The sequence below is a fragment of the Chiloscyllium punctatum genome, chromosome 8 (assembly GCF_047496795.1).
Source record: "Chiloscyllium punctatum isolate Juve2018m chromosome 8, sChiPun1.3, whole genome shotgun sequence".
Lineage (NCBI taxonomy): Eukaryota > Metazoa > Chordata > Chondrichthyes > Orectolobiformes > Hemiscylliidae > Chiloscyllium > Chiloscyllium punctatum.
Genome location: NC_092746.1, coordinates 54,597,904 through 54,611,014, shown reverse-complemented (window position 1 = coordinate 54,611,014; position 13,111 = coordinate 54,597,904). Strand labels below are relative to the sequence as shown.

The window sequence follows — 13,111 nt, the reverse complement described above, 5'->3', positions numbered from 1 at the left end:
TGACTCTACGACTCTACTCAATGCACTGAATAATAAAGGCAAGTATATCATACTCATTCTTTTGGCTTAGGACACTACACAGAGGATCTCCTGCAAAGATGTTCTGGAGCTGAGACAAATGACCTCCAACAACCACAACCATCTTCCTTGTGCCAAGTAGTGGTGCCTTTGACTCCAACCAATGGAGAACTTTCCCCTTGATTTCCATTGACTCCGGTTTTGCTCAGACTCCTTGATACCACATTCAGCCAATTGCAGTCTTGTTGTCGAGGGCAGTGACTCTCACTTCACCTCTGGAATTCGGTTCTTTTGTCCATATTTGAACCAATGCTTTAATGAGGTCAGTCCTGAAAAGCCCTGGTGAAATCCAATTTGGGCATCAGTGAGCAGGTTATTGTTCGATTTGTCCTTCTTTCTGTGTACAGGATGTACTTGGGCAATCTTTTGAATTGTATATGCTAGTGTTGCAGCTGTGCGAAAACAGCTTGGCTCTGGGGTGCAGCAGGATCTGAAGCACAAGTCTTCAGTACTATTGTCAAGTGTTGTTAGGGCCCAAAGCCTTTGCAGTACTGCAGTTGTATCACCTACAGGATGGTGTTGGGTGGGGTGGGGTGGGGGGGTGCCGGAATGCACTGTCTCGGTGGGTGGTTGAGGTAGGTAACTTTGTAACATTTACAAATTACTTGGATGAACAAATGTGTTATTAAATCCAAGGCTATGGGCCAAGAGCAGTAAAGTGGGACTAGTGTAGTTAGTAGTTCACTTTTGGGAGCACAGACTCGAAGGGTCTCTTCTATACTCTATCACTCCATGATATCCAGTGCTCCAAAACATTTCCTGATTATAATGTGGAGCAAATTGATTTGGCCAAAGACTGGCATCTGTTTTGCTGGGGACATCTGGAAGAATGTTCACAACTGGACTGTCAGGACTGCAGAGCTTAAATCTGATCCATGAGTGTGGAATTGCTTAGCTGTGTCTATCACCTGCTTCTAATGCTGTGGCACAGAATATTTAGCTCTGCATCGTGCTGTTCCTAGCATGTTCTCCCCACATGCTTCATTGAACCAAAATCGATCTCTCGGCTTAATGGTTATAGGAAAGTGAGGAATATGTCAGGCCAAGAGGTTGCAGATTGTGTTGAAGTACAGTTCTGCTGCTGATGGTCCATGCTCCCAGTCTTGAGTTGCTGGAGCTGTTTGAAGTCTATTCCATTTCACAAAGTGATAGTGACACAAAACACAATATATAGTATTTCCAATGTGCAGATGGGAATTGTCTCCATGAGGACTGTGCAGTGGAGACTGCTACTGAGAACATTAAGGACAGATGCATCCACAGCAGGCAAACTGGTTATGCAAAACACAAAATGATGAAACAATGCAGCACAGGACAGCAGACTACACCTCTATTGCTAGATTCTTTCAGGTGAAAGGAATTGTTAATTTCACCTAGCTGCCACTGAGGGAATGACTGAACAACTATGGAGAATCCTCAAGAGGAAGGGATATAATTCCTTTAAGGTCCAACTGGTCTGTGACCACAAAAATATTTTCATACAAGTATCTGCATGATATCCAGACCAGTGCCATTCTCAGGCAAATTCTCACATTCAAAGGTGCTGCAAATTATTGTGGAACATGAGGAATTCCATGGATGGCTTTTAAATGGATGAAGGATATCCCTTGGAGAAATAGCTACTGATCCTGATCAAAGACTCTGCAACAGAGACAGATGTCCTTCAGCTGATGCTATCTCATCACCAGAACCAACAAATAAGGAGGCCATTGAACATCTGGAGATGTGGTTCAGAATCTTGACTGCTCAGGAGGGGCCTTGAGTACATTCCCTCAAGTTTCTCTTGCGTTGTAGTTATCTACTGTGCTCCCCTTAATATGCTCTCAAAAGAAATGTGGATCTTATGGAGGCAGAGAAAGAGAATGAGGTTGAAGAGCCAATGGAAGACAGTACATCATTTCTATGGCTTTCCACATGATCAGATAAAGGTCAAAGCACAGGAGCAGAGAAACTTGGGCAGTTCTAATTAAGAACATTTCTCTGATGCACCTAGAAAATCCTGAGATGATATGCACCTCCTGTAAACTGGATAACCATCATGCACACAACACAGAAATCTTCCATTGCTTCATACAGCAAATGAGGCACAAGTCACTAATGGTTGTGAAGTTACACAAAGCATAACCTTTGCACATTCCTCTATGCCTTACTTCTTTGACTGGGGTGAAAGGAGTGCATTGGAGGGGTGGTACCTCTTACGGGGAGGCCGAATACATTACTTTGAGTGGCTCATTCTGAGGGAAGAATGTTTAGGCTGTTCTAGGGCAGCAATCCAACTTTAAAAAATGCAGAATCTTTCAAAAGCAATTGTCTCTTAGAGGCAGAGAGAAGATGCAGGAAGAAGAAATATTGAGTCAGCATCTTATCCAAACTCAATTAGCTGTAGTATTTTGACCTGCTGCAACTGAACCTTCCAGAAACAATTGGTCCTAATACTCACATGTGTACCATTTGAGTTTGGCCAAATACCTCAGATGATGAACACAGTCATCCTCACCTCTTACATTAATTTCAAAGACTGGAAACTCATAGGCCTCTCTTCAAACAAGACCACAAATGCCATATTGAGTTCTCATAATTTGGCACAACTTTTCACACACATAAGAACAAGCTAAGTGACAACATAAAATTGATAACACGATGGTCTTTACTCAAAACAATACCAATGTGTACTCCTCCTGTGGCTGGAATAAAGGAGGAGCAATTGGTTTACCTGTGCAGCAGAGTGGCAGTTATAGTTGCCTTAGAGGAGCCAATGGGTGCGGTTTCACTGTTTGCTCGAAGTGAAACAATGCAGGACCTTGCTGTAGAGATGTTTCCAATTCAGAGGAGTCAAAGCATTGGATGCTGATGATGGTGAACCTCATCATCATTGCTAAATGCTTTAGCATTTGACAGATGAGTTGAGTGTCTGAGGGAAGCTGCAGCACAACCAGCATCCAAGCATCTTTGCATAATTACAGCACTGAATGGTTAATGTCACCAAACATCTCATGCAGTGTGTAAATGTTCTGTTCCTGTATACATTTAATTGCACTACATGAGATTAATTGTTCTCTCAATGGATTAGCTCATGTACTCAAAACTCTGTGATGCTTCTATGTCCATTACTAAACAACACCTCGGAGAATTCCAACATGAAGGCTCATATCTCCCACTCCCGGCCCAGAAATACCCACTTTCTAAGAGTGATTCTCGGTTGTATATTACTGCTGAAATGAGTATGATTGTGTTTGTAACTCATCTTCTGATAGTTACCTGTACCTCCCCTACATTTTCTTGCATATTTGTATTGCTCATCTTGTGTCACTCATTCTAAGAATTAAAGTATTTCATACAAAGTGCTCAGAGACATCTATGATGTGTTTGTTGGAGGGGGTGCAGGTGGGAAGAGAGAGAGAGAGATAGAGATAGAGATAGAGGGAGACTTGATTTGATTTATTATAGTCACATGTCCCAAGATACAGTGAAAAGTATTGTTTTGCATTCATTTATGCAGCATTAAAAACCTTTCCTCTGAGCCAATTGGCAATGTAGAGGTAACTAGCAGTTTGGAGATAAGCCATTATGCTGCTAACTTCAAAAAGCTCATGGCATCTACAGATCTATTTAATCTTATGCCAATTCTATGGAAAATAAAGAAAAAATAGTAGGGTAAATTCGAGGAATATGTATAGAACATTAACTTAAATAGCAGTTGGCACATATTTAATCAGGGAAATTTCAAACTAAGGGATTTTTTTTGAGGGATAGCTACCAAAATGGACCATATTTAGTTCTAAATATTGTGAAGTTAGACGTTCAAAGGCACCTAAGAGTTCCAAACAAAAGGATATCAACTAATCTCAAAGGGTGTAAGGATTTAGGATCAAATTTGGAAATAGATAAAGGTACTAGCTGAAGATAATAAAAAAGACTCTGCTTAAAGTGGCAGCAGTGGGGTAGGAAGTAGCACTGCAGGGATATCCTAAGTTGTCCACTATCAGTATCTGAATTTGTCAAACAATTGCAATTAAAATTTAATGCCAATAAATATAAAGAAAGGAAGTTTTAATTAAGTGACATTAATTTTGCTGCTCTATATTTTCTTGTTTTTGTACTGTATTGTTATTACTACCAGCAAAAACAGTTAAACTCATTACTGTAGCTACATGATGCCACCATTGAAATCAATGACTTTCACTGATTCCTCACATATAAATCAAATATCACAACACCATTAATTTATCTGAAAGAACAATTCTTTAAAATTGACTTATAGTGCATTAACTGAACAGACTTCAACTTTTGAATGGTGCTGAAAATGATTTTGAGCCTCTGAAGATCTAGTTCCAATCAGAGCACAAATAACAATGATCTCTGAGCCAAAGTTAAGAACGATGTTTCAGCAAAATACCTGAAGCTCAAGCTACACAATTGTTTATTTTTACTCACAGAGACACATGCATAAAAGTCCAAAGAGTCCACTTTACCATCTGCCGTACACTTATTAGCCCTTTTGAAAGTTCAAACTAAACTTAGTTTGGAAAACATTTAATTTAATGAGTGTCCAGTATAAACATGTGATTTATTTTAAAATGAGATTTCAGGAGAGACAGTAACTCAGATAAAACAAATAATTATTCAATGAAAATAAAAATAAATTGATGTAATATTCAATAGGAATGTTCTAACTCACATACAGCACTTTTCAATTAAAACTGTTAATTTTAAATTCAATTGGTATGAATTATATAGTACAGCTTCATAATGAATTTCCTCAAATATTTTAAGATTAAATATTAAATTTTACTTGCGCAAGTTATTTTGCACATTGGTTTCAGAAAATTAAAATATCTTAAATGAGTTTCAATTAAAGATTAAAATGTTTACAGTGATGTAATAACAAGCAAATGACCCGAATATTGACACAATTCTCAATGCAAGACATTTACGAACAACACATAAAATATACATATCAATCACATGGAAAGGGTGGCATTTCAATAATGAATCAACACCATTCCACTTCTCTAGTAAACATTTCGGCCTGGCGTTTGCAGAAAAAGTAATGCCCACTACCCACCATTATTAAAGTGCCAAATCAGACTGTTTTGATAACCACACATACATACAGGGTAGTTAAATGTAGAAAGCAGGAAGGTACTAACTGTGTTACCCTGGTCTTCCAGAAATTGTACTACACCTCAATGGAACACCTGGAGTGAGCTAATATTGCTGTATCATGAGTTGTAGTGGCAGAAGAAAAGTCTCAAAGTAACAAGGAGTTATATAACTATAGCATTTTAATGATCTACAGTGGAATGCAAATGCCGCTAGGCTATTTCAAATGGGTGGAATTATTACAGTTCAAATGAGGAGTACCATTAGTTTTCCCCTTTGTTATCTTCTATTATGGTCAAGGCTGTAGATTTGCATAAAATCAGCAAAACGGTCTGAGCATTTCAACACAGTTAGTGTGTGTAATACAAGATGAGGTCCATACTAACAACAAACATGACCGCGGGATTATATGCATACCAAGTGTAGCAAAGGAATATGGCACTGCTTTGCAAACAATTTTCTGATGTAACCCCATTTTAAAATTACCACCGCTTTCTCAAGTACAATTAATGATCGGCAACAAAGGCTAACTTTGCCTTGCCAGCGATGCCCATATCCCATAAATGAATATACAGTATAAAAAGGTTCATGAAACTTAGCAGAATGTGAGATGTTGCAAAAAATCAAAACTGCAATAATGCAGCAGAGTAACAAGTGGTATATTGTAATTAAAATTTGACAATTATAGATTGACATATAATAACACATTACATAAATACGAAAATCTATGTTTGCAAAGGACTTTAAACATTGTTAATAGGAAACAAGAAGTTGAAGTATTTTGTCTTGCACTGCTCAGAACTAGGACACAAGAAACAGACTTGAGAAAAGAGACACCATTTTATACGAAGAGAGTGCCAATATGTTGGACCATAAAGGTTCAGTAAGAAAGATCAACTGTATATCTTAATTCCTACACCAGTACAGGTAAACTCTTATTGTTGACAAACCATATAAAACACCATTGACTATGCTTCCCAGATAAGTTTTCAGCTAATTACCCTCAATTATCATATAACCATTTAAGTTTCAAAATTTCTTCATTCTCCAGTATCAGTTTTAAAACTGCAATATCGATCTTGGTCATTTTTCATTCACATATTTTGTCGAATGTGTTCTATCCCATTGTGACTTATAATTACTATGTATTCAATGCGTATTACTGCTGAGTTCCTTTTTTGGAAATCCTTCCAAACTTTTTTCTAAGAAAAATGCCTTATCTACCACTTCAGTTAGAGGCAAAAAAAAACTGCAGATGCTGGAATCCAAAGCAGACAAGCAGATCTCTAAAGTCCCAGTCAGCACCCATTTCAATTCCCCTTCCCATTCCCTCTCTGCCATGACCATCCTCGGCCTCTTCCATTGCCACAGTGAATCAGACTGCCTGGGCAACCTACAGCCTGGAGGCCTCAACATTGATTTCTCCAATTTCAAATAACCTTCCCACACATCCCCTGATTCCCTTTCCAGCCCCGTCTCCTCCCTTTCATTCCACTTACTGACCCTTCCTTCCAGCCACCAAATGGATTCATTCCTCCATACGGCATACTAGGCCGTACCCTCTATTTGTGTTTGGCTGTCACTACCTCACCCTACTGCCCTTCTCCCTACCCAAAACCCTCATCTTTATCTGCAGCTCTCTTCACCCCCAACCCCAGTCCTGAAGAAGGGTTATACCTGAAATGTTAACTTTTCCACCTCCTTAATGCTGCCTGGCTTGCTATGTTCTTCCAGCCTCCTGCATATCTACCACCTCAACAAGAGTAATACTTCCTGCTGCTAAGTTAATTCTGATCTTTTTTAGCTTCACAAGTTCAAAAGCAACATTTACCTCCCTCTCCCAAAGGGAAATTTATAATATTTTCTCTAATCCAAACTTAATAGACATCTGCGTAGGAAGTATCACTAAAAACAATAGACTTCATGTTCCTGACATCTCCCATTGATGGAAACCTGAAAACAAAATGCACTATTTTTAGTTTTATCAATGTTTTGTTTTCCCAAATAATACCTCCAACCTTGGGGATTTTCATAGTTTTCCTCGTTTTTCAGACCTCAAACTGACATTTGCCTTTTTTGAAAGCTGAATTCACCTGTTCAATTCGATTTTACAATTTTTCCATTTATGTTTTGGAAACCAGATTTTTTTCTGAGGCTCTATTTCTAATAAATGCAATGCATCTAACATTTTCCATATAAGGTTGTTGATACACGATGAAATCACTCTGCCTGATTTTAAATCTAATGCACTTAACAGCCCAAGAAGCCTGACTTCCAATTTTGAATTTGCTTTAAGTCCATTTATGGTAATATTGTCAAATTCAATGCTGCCACCCCTCAAAATACATATACATGCATCATAAAATGCCTGAAAGCTATTCCTCTTGTCTCGAGTAAAACATGAGGGTCTGCTTTCAACTGGAGATAGTCCAGTTTTAATAAGGTGGACCTTCACTGAGAAGCACCAAACACTAGAGGCACCTTTTAGGCTATATATTTATTTAATTTCCAGGGGGTTCCCACAGTGTGTGGTGCCTCTTTTGGAGGTCAAATAAGTACTTCTGCTTTGAGATGATTCACCTGAAAAAATGCAGCTTTAAAATTCATTATGTATATTACTAAGTTTTGTTGCTAATATTGCCAAGAAAATGTTCACAACTGCTTTTCTTGTCATGGAATCTTCCCATGGTCTCCAGTTTATCTTCAAAACCTTGTGCAACTGTCATTGCTTTAAGCTTTATGAGTTCCTTCAGAAGATATCTTTTCCATGCCAATCCACCTAAGTGATAGAGGTGGCTGTCCCTTATTTGGCACCTCTATGTACACCATAAATTCACTCCAGCTTGTCCTTCTTGCTGATGGCCTCTTTTGTTAAATTGTGTCATTTGTTTGTAACCTCTATGTCTTCCCAATTATATGAGTGAATAACTCTACAGAGGTCAGTATCCTATCACCAAGTCATACTTTATTTAATGTGGAGAGTCCTTGACCCTGATCCAGTTTCCTCAGAGCCATTCTCACAGTGAACAGCTTATCTGACACTTCTGTTCTTATCTGTCAGCCAAGGCTCCCTGTTTGGACCAGATTAACAGCCCCAATCAGGGAACTCATATTCCATGAGGTCCACCTGGCCGATCTTATTACAATCACTACATCCCACCCCATTCAATTCGGAGGACGTAGGCCTTTTTTTGTAGCTTCTCCTGGGATGTTTTAGCACCATGTCAAGTTCCTCCAAATCTGCCTCTGATATGCGCGGTGTGTAACACACAGTAGCTCGCCTCTTGTGCCTGGAGCATCTCGGAAGAAATTTATCCTCCTCTTCAGGTGGCAAAAGGAGTCAAGGCGGCAACATCTGCTCAGTTAATCTTAGGTTCCAAGGTATCTTCAATGTTTGTCAGTGAGGGAGAACCCAAGGGTGCTGGAATGCTCAGAAAGACTGTGGAAGAGCTGGACATGTTTTGCTCCCATGCTGTTTGCAAGTTTGCAGTTTCATAATGTTCACATGCTTGTTCAGGGCCATCACACCTATGTGAACTTCATACAACACTGGAGCTTAGACCTTGTAAAATGCCCTTTATTGTCCTCTGAAAAATTGCATGGTTGACAATACCCCAAATGACAGTCCTTGGCTAAGTTCTAGCGTAGGTGCAAGGCCTTCAGGTGGTGACCAAGTGGAGGAGCAAAGTTGGAGGCAGGGTCAGTGGTCATCCGAGGGAGGTTGGGAGTTTTTGTCAAAGAAGAAGGCACAGAGATGGAGGTGGCAGAAGAGCTCTACGTTGTGGCGGATTGTGAATTCATTGAAGTGGAAGTGCAAGGATACAAAAATGAGCCCTTTCCTGAGGACAGATCATCCGGTCTCAGAGTTCAAGGTTGGGGGGGTTAGTGAATATGTGGCAGGGCTTGTGGGTGGGGTTTTGGGGGGAGTCCCGGGGTGGTTGGTGGTGGGGGGGGGGGGGGGGGGGGGGAGGGAAGGGTGATGGTATGTAGTGGGTGAGGGTTGGGTGTGGTTGGGAGAAGTTGAGGTGAAGAGGAAGAGGTGGAGGGGTAAGGTGCATTGTGGAGTTGGGTGAGTGAGGACGGAAAGCTGGCGTGCTGGCTGACTGCAGATCGGCAATAGGATCCGGGGTATCCCTGTGAAATGTCGTCCAGGAATTCCTTGCAGAGTGGGTGGAGCCAGAGGTAGAGGTGGAAGCTGGAGCAGAGTTCAGGCTGGTCTGAGTGCTGTTGTTGGCGGAATCCGGGGCAGCATTGCAGGAGACGTCCAGACCAGAGTCAGGTGAGTACTCGGGGGTCCCAGTGGTATGGGTGCTGATCCATCTTTGCTGGTAACATCAAACAGTCCAGCTTCAGCACCTACACAGGCTCTGTACCCAAACTCTTTCACCGTTACATCGATGACTGCATCGGTGCAGCGTCCTGCACCCAAGCTGAACTGGAACAGATCACTGACTTCGCCCACAAATTCCAACCCACCCTCAAATTCACTTGGTCCATCTCAGACACCTTCTTCTCCTTTCTTGGCCTCACCATTTCCATAGCTGGCAACAGCCTCCAGATGAACATCTACAGAGGAACCTCGATTATCTGGCATTCAATTATTCGAATATCAGATTATCTGGCAAGATCGCAAGATCCCAATGCTCGGCTAAACTATGTTAGAACATAGAACATAGAACATAGAAGAATACAGCGCAGTACAGGCCCTTCGGCCCTCGATGTTGCGCCGATCAAAGCCCACCTAACCTACACTAACCCACTATCCTCCATATACCTATCCAATGCCCGCTTAAATACCCATAAAGAGGGAGAGTCCACTACTGCTACTGGCAGGGCATTCCATGAACTTACGACTCGCTGAGTGAAGAACCTACCCCTAACATCAGTCCTATATCTACCCCCCCTTAATTTAAAGCTATGCCCCCTTGTAATAGCTGACTCCATACGTGGAAAAAGGTTCTCACTGTCAACCCTATCTAACCCCCTAATCATCTTGTACACCTCTATCAAATCACCCCTAAACCTTCTTTTCTCCAAAGAAAACAACCCCAAGTGCCTCAGCCTTTCCTCATAGGATTTTCCTACCATACCAGGCAACATCCTGGTAAACTTCCTCTGCACCCGTTCCAGTGCCTCCACATCCTTCCTATAGTATGGCGACCAAAACTGCACACAATATTCCAGATGCGGCCGCACCAGAGTCTTATACAACTGCAGCATGACCTCAGGACTCCGGAACTCAATTCCTCTACCAATAAAAGCCAGTACGCCATATGCCTTCTTCACTGCACTATTTACCTGGGTGGCAACTTTCAGAGATCTGTGTACATGGACACCAAGATCCCTCTGCTCTTCCACACTACCAAGTAGTCTACCATTAGCCCAGTAATCCATCTTTTTATTACTCTTACCAAAGTGAATCACTTCACACTTAGCTACATTGAACTCCATTTGCCACCTTTCTGCCCAGCTCTGCAGCTTCTCTATATCCCGCTGTAACCTGCCATATCCTTCCTCACTGTCTACAACTCCTCCGACTTTCGCATCATCCGCAAACTTGCTCACCCAACCTTCTAACCCTTCCTCCAGGTCATTTATAAAAATGACAAACAGCAATGGTCCCAAAACAGATCCTTGCGGAACAACGCTAGTGACGGCACTCCAAGATGAACCTTTGCCATCAACTACTACCCTCTGTCTTCTTCCAGAGAGCCAATTCCTAATCCAAACCTCCAACTCACCCTCAATGCCATATCTCTGTATTTTCTGCAGTAGCCTACCATGGGGGACCTTACTAAAATCCATATATACCACATCTACCGCTTTCCCCTCATCTACCTCCTTCGTCACCTTCTCAAAGAATTCAATAAGGTTTGTGAGGCACGACCTGCCCTTCACAAAACCATGCTGACTATCCTTGATCACATCATTCTTATCCAGATGTGCATAAATCCTATCCCTTACAATTCTCTCTAAGACTTTGCTCACAACAGAAATGCTGAATGTTATCCGGCATTCGATTATCCGGCATTTGATTAACCGAGCGAAATACTCCCCACCCGTGTCCTTCAGGTAATCAAGATTCCTCTGTACTACAAACATACAGACTCCCAGAACTACCTGGACTACGCCTCCTTCCACCCAGTATCCTGCTATATCCCGATTTGCAACCCAGATGTCCACCGATTTTGAATAACGTACTTTTCTTCCGTCCGTCATACAGACAGCCTTCTACCGCACCACCTGCATTCCCCATTCCACCACTCTAAACCTCCCCAAAATGCAATAAGGAGTCGCGCTTATCCTCACTTACCACCCCACCAGTCTCTGCAGCCAACACATCATCCTCAAACACTTCCACCAACTCCAAATAGACCCCACCACCAAGAACATCTTCTCTATCCTATCCCTCTCAGCCTTACACAAGGACCATTCCCTCAGTATGTGATTGCCTGTGTGATTCCTTAATAAGTAGCCAAATTAAAGGTAACTTGTGATGATTTACCCACAACACCAGGAAGATTTAATTTCAGAGATGGGCTAAACAGAACACAAAATTGGACACCCTAGAGAAACACTTCTTGAGGAATAAACTAATTTCTAAACAGGATACTAACTCAAAAGCTGAACAAGTAACATCTGTATACAATTGGCAGAACAGCAGATGATATTATTGCCCAAAAATGTAAAAAAAAGAAACAAAGAATAACTGAAAGCCTTGAAAGACTTCAAGCTTAGAACTAATAAAATGCTTGAAAAATTTAAGATTTAACAGGAGAATACAGCATTTAGAAAACAACAAGAACATACAAACATAATACATAGGAACAGAAGTAAGTCATTCATCCCCTCAAATCTGTCCCTATTCTATCAGATCATGGCTGATCTGCCCTGGGCTTCAACTCCTCTAATATTTCAAACATCTATCTACCTCCATTTTAAATACTTTCAATGATCTAGCCTCTGTAATTCTTGAGTAGAGAATTCCAACCATTTTCTACTTTCTGAGAGAAGAAATTCATTTTCATCTCAGTTCTAAATGACTGTCCCCTCATTCTGTTAACCATGTTCTCTAGTTTGAGATTCCCCCACATGTGGAAACATCTTCTCAAAATCTAGCCCATCAAGATGACTCAGAATCTTGCATGTTTCGATAAGAAGACCCCTCATTTTGCTAAAATCTGATGAATTAAGGTCTTACCTGTTCAGGTTTTCTGCATAATTAACCCTCCTCACCTCAGAAATCAGCTCAGTGAATCTCTTTTGACTTCATGAATGATCTTTAGAGACTAAATGAGAAATGTGATTATGGAGACTTGAAATCAAAATTCATGAGATCAATTTCTTTTAGGCATCACTAATAAGATTGACAGATTTATGACAGCCCAAAGACGACCAAGGTCTATAGCAAACCATTCAGAAAGACGGGATTCTTGGCAGTGTGGAGGAATAGCAGGGTCTTGGGGTCCACGTACACTGATCCCTCAAACTTGCCATACAAGTTAACAGGGTTGTTAAGAAGGCGTATGGTGTTTTTGCTTTCATTAATAGGGGGATAGAGATTAAGAGCTGCAAGGTTTTGCTGCTTAGGTCACACTTGGAATATTGTGTCCAGTTCTGGTTGCCTCATTATAGGAAGCATATATATGCTTTAGAGAGGGTGCAGAGGAGATCTACCAGAATTCTGCCTGAATTGGAGAGTTTTTCTAATGAATAGAAGTTAAGTGAGCTCTGGTTTTTAACACTGGAGAGAAGAAAGCGAGGTGACTTGATAGAGTTGAACAAGGTAATGAGATGCATGTATAGAGTAGTTAGCTAGACACTTTTCTCCAGGGCAGAAATGGCTGTCACAAGGGGTCATAATTTTAAGGTGATTGGAGGAAGGTATAGGGGAGATATCAGAGGCAGGTTCTTTACTCAAACAGTGGTG

General features: G+C 41.0%; 1 protein-coding gene across 5 annotated transcripts in view; it reads right to left on the bottom strand.

Annotated features, from left to right (window-relative positions):
• The window catches only part of LOC140480572 (poly(rC)-binding protein 3), a 295,539-nt gene that overhangs the window by 224,238 nt on the left and 58,190 nt on the right, over window positions 1-13,111 (bottom strand). Inside the window, exon 2 of one of the 5 annotated variants that reach the window (XM_072575586.1) lies at window positions 12,383-12,470. The exons of the other annotated variants lie outside the window; for them this stretch is intronic. The gene's annotated coding sequence lies outside the window, so the exon portion shown is untranslated. The remainder of the gene's footprint in view (window positions 1-12,382; window positions 12,471-13,111) is intronic. 5 annotated transcript variants of the gene reach the window in all.